The sequence below is a fragment of the Sinocyclocheilus anshuiensis genome, unplaced genomic scaffold, assembly GCF_001515605.1.
Source record: "Sinocyclocheilus anshuiensis isolate Anshui unplaced genomic scaffold, SAMN03320099.WGS_v1.1 scaffold2562, whole genome shotgun sequence".
NCBI classification, from domain to species: domain Eukaryota; kingdom Metazoa; phylum Chordata; class Actinopteri; order Cypriniformes; family Cyprinidae; genus Sinocyclocheilus; species Sinocyclocheilus anshuiensis.
Genome location: NW_015549777.1, coordinates 24,756 through 39,023, shown reverse-complemented (window position 1 = coordinate 39,023; position 14,268 = coordinate 24,756). Strand labels below are relative to the sequence as shown.

The following is a 14,268-nucleotide window of genomic DNA, read 5'->3' as shown; positions in this document are numbered from 1 at the left end:
AGTTTCGATTTCACAACGAAACACACAGCGCCTTCACGACATGGCGCGGCAGCAACAACAATACTACAGCGAGAATATAAGTTATGCCTTCTTTTTTTGCGTGAACATTTGGGCGGCGTTATACAAATCTTCCCACATCGTGACGTAGACATGTGGTGGCGTGTTAGAACGAGCCGTTTTAGGTAGGCGTGGTTGACTCTTCACTTTTATAAAGAATATCTCTTTGGATTTGAGACTTTAGTCTTTGCAACTTTACAGATCTTCTTTATGCACCAAGAGCTTGTAACACTTCAAAGAGAAAGGAAAAATTGAAATCGCATCATATGACCCCTTTAACGAGTGACGACACCCATTCACTGCTGAGGATTCATTATTGAGCAAGTGATGTAAATTTCTCTAAATCAGATCCAATGAAGAAACAAACTCATCTACATCTTGGATGGCCTGAGGGTGAGCAAATTTGGGTGAACTATTCCTTAAACACCAATATGAATCCGCAGTTTATCATGTAAACTGATAAACTTAGCTATCAACTAGAGGGACATGACACTCAGGGCTCGTATTTCCACATCCTTCCTTCTAACATAATATGCACTTATCTGACTAAATGGATAAATAATCCTCTACTAATCTCTCCAACAGTACTAGATGGTTTGTATTCCATGCTCTATTTTTACCAGGGCTTAAAGTAAGGATTAAATGAAGTAGCTGCCAAAAGGTAGTGTGAAGTACTGCCTCCTTCATAGTGACTGTAACTTTGATTTACTGTAAGTCATTACAGATCTTGTTCTTTCCCCCTTTTTCAGTTTTTATACACATCGCTTCTGTAAATAAGTATTTTGCGTACTTGATATCAAACCCTGTTATTTGTTATACTTGATTAATGTGGCAGAATATCAGTCAATCAGCACAAAAGCATTATGCAATTCTCGTTGAGGTCTAACAGCTCTGCAGAGAAACTGCAGGAAATATATCAGCAAGTAAAAGGTCTATTGTAAATTACACAATTTTCTCTTCTATCTGTTTCTTTTGCTTTTAATCACATTTGTACTCTAGCAGCTTTATTCAGGTCACCTCATGCAATTGTAAATCACTGTGATTTTTTGTGCTCTAAATTTCCGCATCATTTATTTGTCTGAGTTGTAGCAGGCAGAGTGCACAGAACCAATAATAAGCAGGTATTTTTAGTGTTTAATTTCCTTTCATGATTAGAGACTTCATTAAATTCTTAGTTCTCAGATGAAGTCTGCTCCAAAGTTAGAAGACAAACCAAAAAGTGAAAGGTTGTTGCTCTTGCTGGCTAGAAACTTTAGTATGACGAGGTTTGGAGCAAAATGGAATTTTGTATTTGAAAGTTACTCAGTAAAAGTAGGGCCTATATCAAAAAGGTTTTTGTGTTTTGGTTTAGTTTTTTTTTAAGTGAGTTGACTTTAGCATACAACAAGTATGATCGCACGAACTTTCACATTTTCTGATATCAGTAAAGATACATTTCTTAAATTTGAGCAACAACAACAACAAAAAATAATAATTTTCAGTTCCAGTGAATTTTCCAATTGTCGGGTGTAGAATTTTCCTTATGGTTTCACAGGTAGGCTTAATCATGAACGTTGATTCTACTTAAAGCCACATGAGGGCGGTGTATAGGCAGTGCAGTCATTCCAGATGGCCTCATTGCTTCATTCTTGGCCTGCCAAACAGACGTTATCGACAGAGCAATCCAGCTGATGATAGATCCTCATTCAGCTGCCCTCCTGCATGGATGAATTCGGGAGAACTGTAAATGAGGACTGGCATATGGTGGGTAATTTAGTGTGATTTACATATAAATTGATATAGAAAGAGAACTCCCATCCGTTCACACTTAACTTTCCACTTGTACTCGTAGCTCGTTTTAGTTGGGTTCAAGTTCAGAGCCGAGATTTTCAAAAAATCCGATTTTTTTAAGGCACGTGGCGCGTTCATCTGGCAGTGCCTCAGCCATTAATGGCGCGGGAAAGAAAACAAGCGGGATAACACGTTATGGAAACGGTTACAATCATAGAAGTTATATTAGGTTATATAAACACTAATAATAATAATATATATTAATAATAACAACAATACTAGCCTACTACTATTACTAATTGATGTATGTAGTAGGTGATAATATACAGTATGACATATTTAGGTCACATCTTAATTGTTATGTATGTTTTATGCCCAGTTGTTGATTTATTAAAACGTCAGGTTTTATTTTTTTTCAAAAAGTTTTACTATACCTCTTTTTTTTTTTTTTTTTTGCTTCTGTTCATATAGGCTATAGCTAGTTGGGGGACACCGGAGATGGTTGTAACAAGGGTCAGTTAACACTTCCAATTTCTCAAATAAGGAACAAGTTACAAACCACCTAATTCACTTCACACATTTTCATTTTAGTGCTTATTCCACATGTGAGGAAGTAGAGCCCTGTGGCAGGCAGCAGAGTTTAGAGGAGAAAAACTTATTTTGAGGTAAAAAGTAACTTTTTATACTTCATTTATTTTTGTGATGGTAGTCCCTGCTTTGTAGTCAAACTCATCAATGTTAAATTGTTCATTTTATGTCTGTGTAGATGTTTTTCATGCAGATTGTTAGTGCTAATGCTTTGGCTGTTCGCTGTAAGGTGAGCTAGTTCATTGCTACAAAACTCTGGGTTAGTTGTAGCAGCAAGTCGCGGGGTTGGTTGTAACATCAATAAAACATGTTATAACTTACTCCAAGCTAATTTTTTGTTTTATTTAAAAGTTTTCTTTGAATTTCAGTATGCCTAGGTCTTGGAAGAGAAAGACAACCGAGAGGTGTCTATAAATGTTCAAGTCAAGTGTTCAAGTTCAGTTTTATCATGGCCAATTACTATGTCTGACCCCAGATAGCACAGGTACGTCGCGGAGACGTCTGTGAAAGATCGTAGCATCTGGTAAACATCGCAATCGATCGAACGTTTTCAGTTGTTAATGAGCCGTCTTCTTTACCTCTATACGACGTCTATACGATGAATCTTCAACATCTGAAATTACGTGCTGCCACGCAGCGCCGGATCGGAGCAAGCTGATGAATGAGTAAAACTCCAGATTTTAACGCAACAGCATGTCACACCAGACGCGACTGTTGGTGCAAAGAGCTTGGATTACGCCAAAAATAGATCAAGGAATCATTTTACTGACGGGGATTTGTCGAGCCGCGCCGCTTTCAGTGATTATAATGGCTTTTATTCTTTTGTTGCGTTGCATCGCGCCGCTCGCGTCTAACTAGACACATGTATTTTATAATAAAATACAAATACAACAACAAACACACACAGGAACACTCCACACACACACACACACACACACACACACACACACACTTATTTATGTACGTTATTCAGCTTTATTATCATGATGCTAATGTAACACACCAATTTTGTTGAAAAGTCAGTGTTGAATAAAAAGCTTTCAAACTCCATTTTATTTGTCATAATCCTTATTGCATAATGTTATGTCTCACACTGGTGGATATCATAATGTAACATCTTACCCCAGGGTATGTTACAACTAAGTTGGACTATGGGGTGCATTGTAACATTTCACTCCTCGTGTTTGAAACTAAACCATGCATTTTCTGTTTGTGCTGCAAAGATAACAGCTATGCCATTTAATAGCAGACACTTGTAACTAATTTGAATCACATTTTGAATGCACTGGCTTAAAAGAACCCCAAGATACAGACAGAAACGTCAAAAATGTTACAACCATCTCCGGTCTCCCCTATTGTTTATTCTTGTCCCAGACCCAGATTAAACAAAAATTCATCATAAAAATATGAATCATTACATATTTAAAACTATGATCTAAACAAATAATTTTTGCTTTATATTAAACATCAACATATAGGGGACCTATACCTATGTTTCCCCCCCCATCATTAATAAACACCTCTGAAATATTTGTATTTGTATGTTTTTCAGGCATTTTCATTGTAGCTGTTTGAAAGTTCAGTGACATTATTAAGCATACACTCACCCTTCATTCCTGGTGACATGATGGACTGAAGAGGACATTACAACATTTCTGGTAAGGTTTAGAATGCTTACAGTTTTTTTTATTGTGCATTCTGCTCTGTACGGGTCAGTGGTCAAAAAGGATTAATGGATGCACACTTTAAATATCTATTGTAAATATCTATCATCTGGGTATTTTTGCCTTACTTTATTCAGTGTCTTCATTGTGATTTCAGATGTCTAATCGTGTTGTGTAGTTGTACTGGGCTAATTTGTGTGAGTCAGATTATTGAGATGCTTTAAATGTGTAGTGTTAAGAGGCCTTCATGAGCAGGACAGTGTTTCCATGAAATAAAAAATGTTTTACCAACAAAGTGTAGAGATGTTGCGTTTGCACTTTTTAACCGATAATTTCATAAGGCAAGCTTATTATTGTGGCATGCACTGACAGTTTTGCTGTGGTGTTTAGACAATCCATCTGAGCTATGTCTGTCTGTTTTTGCTGGTGTATTCCCAATAGTCAGAGAGCTGGATAAGGAAGGTGAGCAGTCATGTCAACATCTTAATTCTGATCACAGCGGCCTACTTTACACCCGGACTGATGCGAGGAAACAAGATTATATTTTTGAGTAACAGAGCTGAGATGAGGGTGACTGATGTGGCACTGTCAGAAACCTCCAACACAGCCGCAACACTCTGATATTTTCATCACGTAGTGGCACAGTTGTCATTTCAGTTGTGAGTTATCAATGAAGCTTATTGGCCTGGGCTCTTCATCACACATGGTTAGGTGCTGCAGAAATTGGATTGTGTGTGAGATGGAGAGATTGTAAGTGAGCGTGGATGTTAAGGATGTGAATTTTGAGAGTAAATGTCATTTTGCATAATGATCATCAAGTATATTTGTGGCACAGAGTCAGATTTACATAGAGTTAAGTGGTTATGCAACTTGTCCAAATAGTAAATTAAATGATTGACATAAAGGTTTATTTCAGTTTTAAATCTTTTGATTCATCTTGGCAGGACTGTAATATAAAACTTTGATTGAATAAATCTTGCCTTTCTTAATATCTAGTCTTAAAGACTAGCAACAATAACCCAAAAATTAACCCAAAATTAATGTTTTGTAATTATTTACTAACCAGCCTATTATATTGTAACAATGCTGTTTTTTCCCTGTGGAACACAGACGAATCTTCATGCACAAATTTTCCACAAATAGTTTTAGCACCATAAATGTGGTCCATTAGACTCGTGTGACTAAAGAAGACTTGAAGAGCGCACCTTTGTATGAAGAGCTGATATTTAAATATTCATTTGAGAACTGCTGCCACTGGTTTGCTGAAACAGTTCCCACTGGTTCTCAGAGAGAACTGTTCATGAATCAGAGTTCAGCTGTCAGACTCGATGGTCCGTTTGCAAGTTAACAGCTCATTGAAAGTCACCAGATGATCAGTGAATTTTGACTAAAATATTAATCTGTTAATCTCAAGATATCATATGACTTCAACTATAGTGCTCACGTAGTTCAAAAGGCTGGGCCCAGTAGGATTTTTTTGAAAAAAAATATTACTTTTATTCAGCAAGGATGCATTAAACCGCTCAAAAGTGACAGTAAAATAATCAGTTTCAAATAAATGTTCATTAGATAATCCTGAAAAACTGCATCACAGCTTCCACAAAAATTTTAAGCAGCATACTCTTTTTCAACGTTGACTAATATAAAAGTTTCAGCATTTTAAAATGATTTCTGAAGGATCATGGGAAACTGAAGACTGAAAATTCAGCTTTGCCATCACAGGAAAAAAAAGATGTGAACCTGGACCACAAAACCAGTCTTAAGTCGCTGGGGTATATTTGTAGCAATAGCCAAAAAAACATTGTATGGGTCAAAATTATTGATTTTTCTTTTATGCCAAAAATCATTAGGATATTAAGTAAAGATCATGTTCCATGAAGATATTTTGTAAATTTCTTACTGTAAATATATTAAAACTTAATTTTTGATTAGTAATATGCATTGCTAAGCACTTCATTTGGACAACTTTAAAGGCAAAAATATTTTTCTCAATATTTGGATTTTTTTGCACCCTCAGATTCCAGATTTTCAAATAGTTGTATCTCGGCCAAATATTGTCCTAACAAACCATACATCAATGGAAAGCTTATTTATTCAGCTTTCAGATGATGTATAAATCTCAATTTCGAAAAATTGACCCTTATGACTGGTTTTGTGGTCCTGGGTCACATATAATATATTAAAACACAGTAATATTTAATATATTAAATCATGATAATATTTCACAATATTACTTCTTTTTTTACTGTTTTCAGAGACTTAAAAAAAAAAAGTATTAGGCCTACAGACTACTGTTTGAACAGTAGTTTAAACCAGTTTTATGTTTGTTTGTGTGTGTGTGTGTGTGTGTGTGTGTGGTTTTCTATTAAGCTTAACAGCCATGTACACTAAGATCTGTCATTGCACATAAAAGTTCTGTTCTGTGATCCGGAAATAGATATTTTGATCATAAGGCAAAGTCACTCGGGTTTGGAACGACATCAGGGTGAGCTACTAAAGACAGAAAGTTTCTTTTTGGGTGAGCTATCCCTTTAAAGTCTTTTCATGTTGCCTCTATTATAAATTACAGTTTCTTTTACAGTTTGGCAGCATGACTCTAAAGAGTCAACTAATTATAGAAACCTAATTCTCAACTTTATCTGAACCTGCTGTGGGAGGAATAAAAATCTCCGGCTCCCATCTGTCTTGGGACTTTGGTTTGACAGCAGAACATCCTGAAAATTGGGCTGTTTTGGGATCTCGCTACAAACACAGCATTAGTGTTGGTGTGAATCCCAGACGCAAACACCAAGTCCCTGCTGAATAACTAAATGTGTGAATTATACAGTGTGATTCACAAAGCAACTGACACGCAGACACCGCCGCTTTGTAAAAACGTAGTACGTGAGGGTAAAATAAATCGCTTAAAGCGAGCACAAGCCTTTTTGTCGTCAAGTTAAAGTCTTGGAAAGGGTCACAGGGGCCACATGATTTGTCAAGGACAGCGGCGGTCTCCATTAATATAACATTAACCTTTCCTCACCCACATCTTCCTTCCCCAAACCTCTGCTTTTGTCTTCATTAGATGCCATGACGTGTTCTCTGAATAGCTAGCAGTGCCTGTTAGCAGACTCCGAGCATCAAGTACCCTGTGAAGACTTTGCGTCTGTGAAATCGCTTTTCTGGCCGGGTAAGATGGAGAACATTGTTATCGGAAAGGCAAAAAGCTGAGAAATCCACTGAATATAGATATTTTCAGTAACCGTACTCTAGCTTTGTATCCGAGCAGATAGTTTCACGGGAGCAGATCTACTTTTTTCAGGTGTGGGATTTGTTGTGCCTTGTCATCACAGAGCAGCGATGGGAACTCAGCCATCACTGTTGTTCACCTCTCATGTCATTCTGGGGATGGATTGTAAGGGGATGAAAAAGACAGCAGACAAGCTCGAGATAGAAGGCTCAGCTGAACTGTCAGATATTCTGAGCCTCTCCATGTGAATAAGACTCCTTAATGTCGGTAACCTTGAGGTTTGTGTTTGCTTTCCATAGAAACAGACTGCTGAATCTCGGTTCCCCTGGTAACCTGCAACGTGAGGCAATCCAACTGGTGAGAGCGGCATGCTTATTGACAAATTCTTCCTATACCAATTGAGCAAATAATCTGATGACGATGAGAGAGACTGCAGGTGGAGCGGCAGGAAAGTCTGAGGCGGAAGCTCTGGCACAGTCTTGCTTTATACATAAAGCCTCTGTGTTGCTTAATATTCTCCGCACCTCTGTCCTTCTGGCTCTGGGACTCTGGCTTTATCTTATTTGAGGATCTTATATTCTTCAATACAGTCTTCCGGTTGCTTAAATTCTCAAGCATTTTTTGACAGTGCAGGGATTTGCCTGAGCAAAACTCAGCTGACAGAGCAGGAACAATGAAGACTGCATCTCCTTCTGGTGCAGATATTGCACGAGTGATGCACCGCTTTGACCTCGGGGCTTGGCATGAATGCGCTTCTCGCTTGTTTGTTTGAACAAAAGCGGTAATATGCGTCAGATAAGTTCGCCTAGTGTCTTTTTGTAGTCTTTGAAGTGAAGCTGTGAGTCCAGAGTCCTCAGATGCCTTATCAAATAATGAAAGTGCTGGGGTTATAACATATTCAGGTTGTTTGGTGAACACGCAACAGATACTGGTTGTAAACAGCAGAGGGCAGTGTTCTCTTTGCTTCGCGGAGAGCTCTGTTCATCCATTGTGTAGTGGAGTCAGGTGCAGGCTGTTTGATTGTAGGTTTGATTCAGGTTTGTGAAAATGTTTCAGACATTCCAGGCATTATCAGAAGCAATCATGCTTTGTTTAGCACATGTTTGTTGAATAGCTAAAAAGATATTTTTCAAACCAATGCAAAATTCAATGACTACATCAAGGATGTCACGAAATTTCAGGTTCAGGTTCAGGAAAAAGTGTTTTTTAACCTTTATTCAGCAAGGATGCATTAAATTGATCAAATGTGACAGCAAGGACTGCAAATAAAATTATACTGTTTTTTTTTAAATTCTATTCATCAAAGAATCCTGGAAAAAGTGTCATGGTTTTCTACAAAACACAACCGTTTTCAACATTGATAATAAGAAATGTTTTCTGAGCACCTTATCAGCATAGTTGAATGATATTGGAATTATGTGAATTATGTACCACTGGAATGGAATAATGGCTGCTGAAAATTCAGCTTTCCATCATCTTAATAAATTACATTTTAAGACATTAAAATAAATGTATTTTAAATTGTTATACTATTTCACAGTATTACGGTTTTATACTTTGATCAAATAAATACAGCATAAGAGACTTCTTTCAAAAACAGAAATAAATTACCCTCCAAATGGTAGTGTGATGTGTGATCTCTCCTTAGTACTCGTGGCCAGTAAAGCTAAAGTGAAGTAGTTTTGTTTTTCTGTAGTTTTTCAATGGCTCTCGGTCATACTGACGACATCTGAGCAGTCGAAGGCTGCGCATTTATTGCATGGATGGAGCAAAAATCTTTCGTTGCTATAGCAAACAGACATCGGGCGCATTTTCTTTCAGAATCATAATTTGTCGATGGAGAGGAAAAGTTAAATACTATAGCATTTTACTCAGAAACTATAAAGTATATTTTCTACCTAATTCTGTGCAGAAAATGTAAATAATTGTTTGTAGTATATAAAACAATCATAAAATGGCCATTAGGAAAAAAATTATAGATTACAAATGATTGATTTGTCCAGCTGTGTATTTGATTTCTTGTAGCAAATTCAAAGTAAGATAAGAAAATTATTCCTTGTAAAAAAAAAAAATATATATATATAGGCCTACATAAAATTATTGTATTTGACATTTCTGTCACTTCTGAAATTATGGCTACGCCCCTGGTGTGACAGAATGTTAGCCTATACATAATACTTTTTAAAACTCTTTTTTTAAAGTCTTGGCTTACATAAATTTCTACATATGCCATGTCATGACATAGCATCATTAAACTAGCATCTAACAATGGACTAAAGTGTTGTGTAAATTGCCCCCTGACTAAGCATTTAAAGAATTTAGGAGAATCATTTAAATAATCCTGTGAATGCACTTTAAGAATGCAGAATCGAATCGAATCGTTATAATCGAATCAAATCAAATTTAATTGTGAATCGAATTGAATTGAATCGTTCTTAATTTGCAAAAATTGTTCTTGAATCGAAAACCTATGAATCGTGAATCGATTCGCTGTCTCCCCAAGGATTCACAGCCCTAATAAAAAATGAACCAATGGCTCAGCAGCGGAGCTGCATGAGCCTATGGCGACAAAGCCCACCAGAGCCCACCAGAATGGGCGGGGTCATCTGGCTATATAAGCGGACGTTTGCCACAGGATTCTCAGGTTACTTCGACTGAAGCGACGACTGAGTTTTGCGGCTACATAGCACGGCTAGCAATGCAGTACTCGTTCCCGTATCTCAGGGAACCGAGGTTACATTAGTAAACGAGTACATTCCCTATCGATACTTCACTCGTACTGCGTCTGCTAAAGACGCTATTGGAACACAGTACAATCATGCCGTGCTAAGGTAGAGGAACGACTATATAAGTAATATAACTTCCACAAGCAAGCAATGCCATAGGGAAGTTAACAATAACCCAAGGCTAAAATGGGCTGAACTCCCTGAGGTCACACCCGGCCTGGTTAATCGTTCCAGAGTACTCATGCAACTTCGGCACCCCAGGGGTTGAGAGCTGACAAGTAAACTAATACCAGAGAGCTTGAGCGCAATACAGTCAAGGGCTCTCTGTCGGACTTGTTTGTGCAGCGCGTGTCTCTTCAAGTGGAAAGGACCCTGGCCTGCAAGGCCGGGACTTCCAGGTTATAAAACCTAGCAAATGTGGACGGCGAGGCCCAGCCTGCCAACCTCACAAATTTCCGCAATGAACACACCGCTAGACCATGCCCAAGACGAGGCGATGCCTCTGGTGGAATGGGCCCGTACTCCGTTGGGACATTGTAGGCCCATGGAGGAGTACGCTAGTGTGATAGCGTCTACTATCCATCTAGAGAGTCTTTGCTTCGTGACCGGATGCCCTTTGGTGCGGTTACCGAAGCTAACAAAGAGTTGTTCCGACCGTCTGAAGGGGTCGGAATGCTCAATGTAAATTCTTAGAGCTCTGACGGGGCAGAGCAGGGATAACTCTCTGTCCTCTTCAGAGGGAGGAAGCGCAGAGAGCGCAATGACCTGTGCTCTGAATGGAGTGGAGAGCACCTTGGGTACGTAACCATGCCTTGGTTTCAGGACGACCTTAGAGTCGTTAGGCTAGAATTCCAGGCAGGCAGGGCTAATGGAAAGCACCTGCAGGTCTCCAATTCGCTTTACCGATGTTAGTGCCAGAAGCAGAGCAGTCTTCAGCGACAGTGACCGAAGGTTGGTAGACTGTAGCGACTCAAAAGGGAGCCCTTCAGGGCCCTCAGTACAGTGGGCAGAGCCCATGAAGGGACAGTGAGGGGGCGAGGTGGATTCAGCCTCCTGACTCCCCTCAAAAAGCGGACAACCGCACTGTTCCTGCCCACCGATTGGCCTGCAATAGGGGCATGAGAGGCCGCTATAGCTGCTACATAAACCTTGAGAGTGGATGGGGAGTGTCCCTTATCCAGCAGCTCTTGCAGGAATGACAACCCCACTGACAGATCGGAGGTAGAAGGGTCTTCGCCGTGGTTTAGGCACCAAGCGGAGAAAATAGACCACTTAAAGGCGTAGAGGCGTCTCGTAGACGGGGCTCTAGCCTCCGAAATCATGTTTAAAACTCGCTCTGGGAGGCTTGAAGGCTCCCGTCGAACGGCCAGAGGTGTAGGGTCCACAATTCGGGCCGAGGGTGCCATATTGTCCCATCCGCTTGAGAGAGGAGATCTCGTCTCATCTGATAGCCACAGCTGGTTCTTCCAGAGAGGGGCCACCAGGAGAACCTTGTGTCTCTGTTCCCTGATTCGCCTGATCACCTGTGGGATCAGGGCGATTGGAGGAAATGCATAAAGGAGGAGGTTGGGCCAATCGCAGGCCAACACGTCCTTGGTCTTTGAATAATAAATTGGACAGTGAGAGTTGTTTCCCAGATTTTCTGAACCATCTGCGGATGGAACGTCCACTCCTCTGAGGGGACATTGCTCCTTGTCGTCTGTGTCTGGATGTGATGCAAGTGCCATTGCTTCATCACTGCATGCCTTGACTGTGTCATCCAGATTCTCAGCAAAGCTTCCTTTGAACCTGGGATGCACAAAACTGGATATGTTCAGAACATTCTTCATTTCCTCTGTATATCTCGGCTGCATTAACAGGTCTTCTCTTATTACACATTTAATTTGTTTAGTGAGAGCACAGTCTTCCTCTTGATCTTGAAGAATCTCATTGTTAATGTGCTCCAAGACTGGCTTCAGGGAGGAAAGTGTGACTTGTTTCTCTGAGGCCAGGACATCAGTGAAATCATGGAGAGGACAAAGAAGTTGGCTTAGTTTCTCCAGGACAGTGATGTCAGTGTCTTTAGGCATGAGATGCCAGGTGCTTCTGTCTCCGGCTAGCACCCCACAGATGGCCTGCTGCTGCTCCAAGAACCTGGAAATCATTTCAAATGTGGATCCCCATCTGGTGACCACATCATGTATCAGTGCTCAGGGATGTTCAGTTCTGCCTGCTTCTTTTGAAGTTCACGTTTCCGTTTCCAGCTTCGAGAAAAGCCTTGAACCAAACATTATTAATATAAGACTAATATTAACTTATTAACTGAACTGTTATTGTCATCAACTATCATCCATACATATTCATTTTAATAATTTTTAACAATTAATCTAATTTTACACGTGTCTTTACTTTGTTTACGTTGCACTGAAAGCCCACAACTCTCACCGCTATGGCATTGATTGTAAGTGACACGTTTATATTTAATTCCCTACCAACATATTTCATTAAGTTATTTGCCACGTAATTTAACTCAGTTATTATGTATTACCTTTACTTGAGCGTGCAAAGCTGGGTGGTGAATCCCACAGGTGCTGCATCAAATTTGATGTATTCGATCCTTTAGCAGCAATCTTTTTACGGCACATTTTGCAAACAGGTGATCCGTCATCTTCAATGACACCCTGGTCATTCTTTGTGTACCCAAAATAATCTCAAACTGCAGACTTCAGGCGCTTCTTTGGAGGAAACAGAGTTTCGCTGCTAGGTGCCTCTGCCATAGTTAATCCAGTGTGCGTGCATAATAGCCTCCGTGTCTCTGATAAACTCGGAACTTTAAGCTGGCGCACCGCTGGCATAACTTTGTTTTAATTTTGCACAAGTTGCAACAGTTCCGTTCCGTGCAACAGAAACACGGTGTTGCGGAGCCTTTACGATTAATTAACCGTGACGATTTAAAGCGCAGTTAATAGTGAAATCGGTTAATCGTTGCATCCCTAGACGGAACTCGTGGTTTCAGCCAGCACTGAAGGGGCCGCATGCGAAGCAGGCCCAGCTGAAGTACCAGAGATGCTGAAGCCATGAGGCCCAGCATCTTCTGAAACGTCTTTAGAGGGTGAGGGGCTCCAATTTCGAATGAGGCCACGAGCTGCTGAATAGACAGTGCACGCTCTGGTGCGACTACCGCCCTCATTCGGGCTAAGTCGAGAACTGTTCCCAGGAACAATATCCGTTGGCTGGGGGACAGCGCGCTCTTGGCAAAATTGACCCTGAGTCCCAGGCATTCTAAGTGGCTGAGGAGGAAGGATCTGCGAAATAGTAGCTCATCTTTCGACTGGGCCAAGATGAGCCAGTCGTTGAGGTAACTCAGAACGCGGATTCCCATCTGTCTTAGCGGGGAAAGAGCCGCATCCATGCATTTCGTAAAAGTGCGAGGAGCTAGGGACAGTCCAAAGGGACGGGCCGTGTATTGATATGCCACTCCCTCGAAGGCGAATCTCAAGAATCGTCTGTGGTGGGGGGCTATCTGGATGTGAAAGTAGGAGTCTTTCAGATCCAGTGAAAAGAACCAGTCTCCTGGGCACACTTGCGAGAGGATCTGTTTCAATGTAATCATCCTGAACGGCCGTTTCATGAGGGCACGGTTCAGGTGCCTGAGATCGGGGATGGGCCTTAGGTTGCCATCCTTTTTGGGGACGAGGACGTAGCGGCTGTGGAAGCCTGACTCGTTATGAGCTGGGGGAACCGTTTCTATGGCTCCTATCGCCAGGAAATTCATCACATCGGAGCGCAGGACGTGTGCGTCTTTGCTCTAAACTGAGGTGGGAACCACGCAGCTGAATCGTGGGGGTATTGAGCGAATTGCAGTGAATAACCTTGTTTTATTATTCCCCAAACCCAGACTGGCACTACGGTGATGGCCTGCCAGGCCTCAGCCCGCGTGACAAGGGGTTGGATTAATTAGAGTGGCTGGTCGCCATATGGGGACCCCACACTCAGAAGAGGAAATTTGCTCTCTTTGAAAATGTTTTCAAAAAAATACTTCGCTAGACTTAATGCTCTCATAGCAAGAGCAGTCAGCCCCCGTGCGCACTGCCTCAGCGTGGGGGCGTGGCCCAGACGTGTCCAATTTGAAGCTGTCAGTGATAATAATCATTAGTGACCGCATTCTCTTTTAATCTGCCTAAAAAGATCAAACCACTCATTAGAAGAGGAGTACTGATGAACTTTGTGTAAACACTCCGGCAGATCAAAAGTG

At 40.7% G+C, this 14,268-nt stretch overlaps 1 long non-coding RNA gene across 1 annotated transcript; it reads left to right on the top strand.

Annotated features, from left to right (window-relative positions):
- The first annotated feature begins 1,606 nt into the window (after positions 1–1,606).
- On the top strand, positions 1,607–8,417 carry LOC107660873 (uncharacterized). Its single transcript, XR_001631049.1, has 3 exons — positions 1,607–1,800; positions 3,968–4,073; positions 7,608–8,417. It is a non-coding gene; the product is annotated as an uncharacterized LOC107660873 (long non-coding RNA).
- Positions 8,418–14,268: the final 5,851 nt, after the last annotated feature.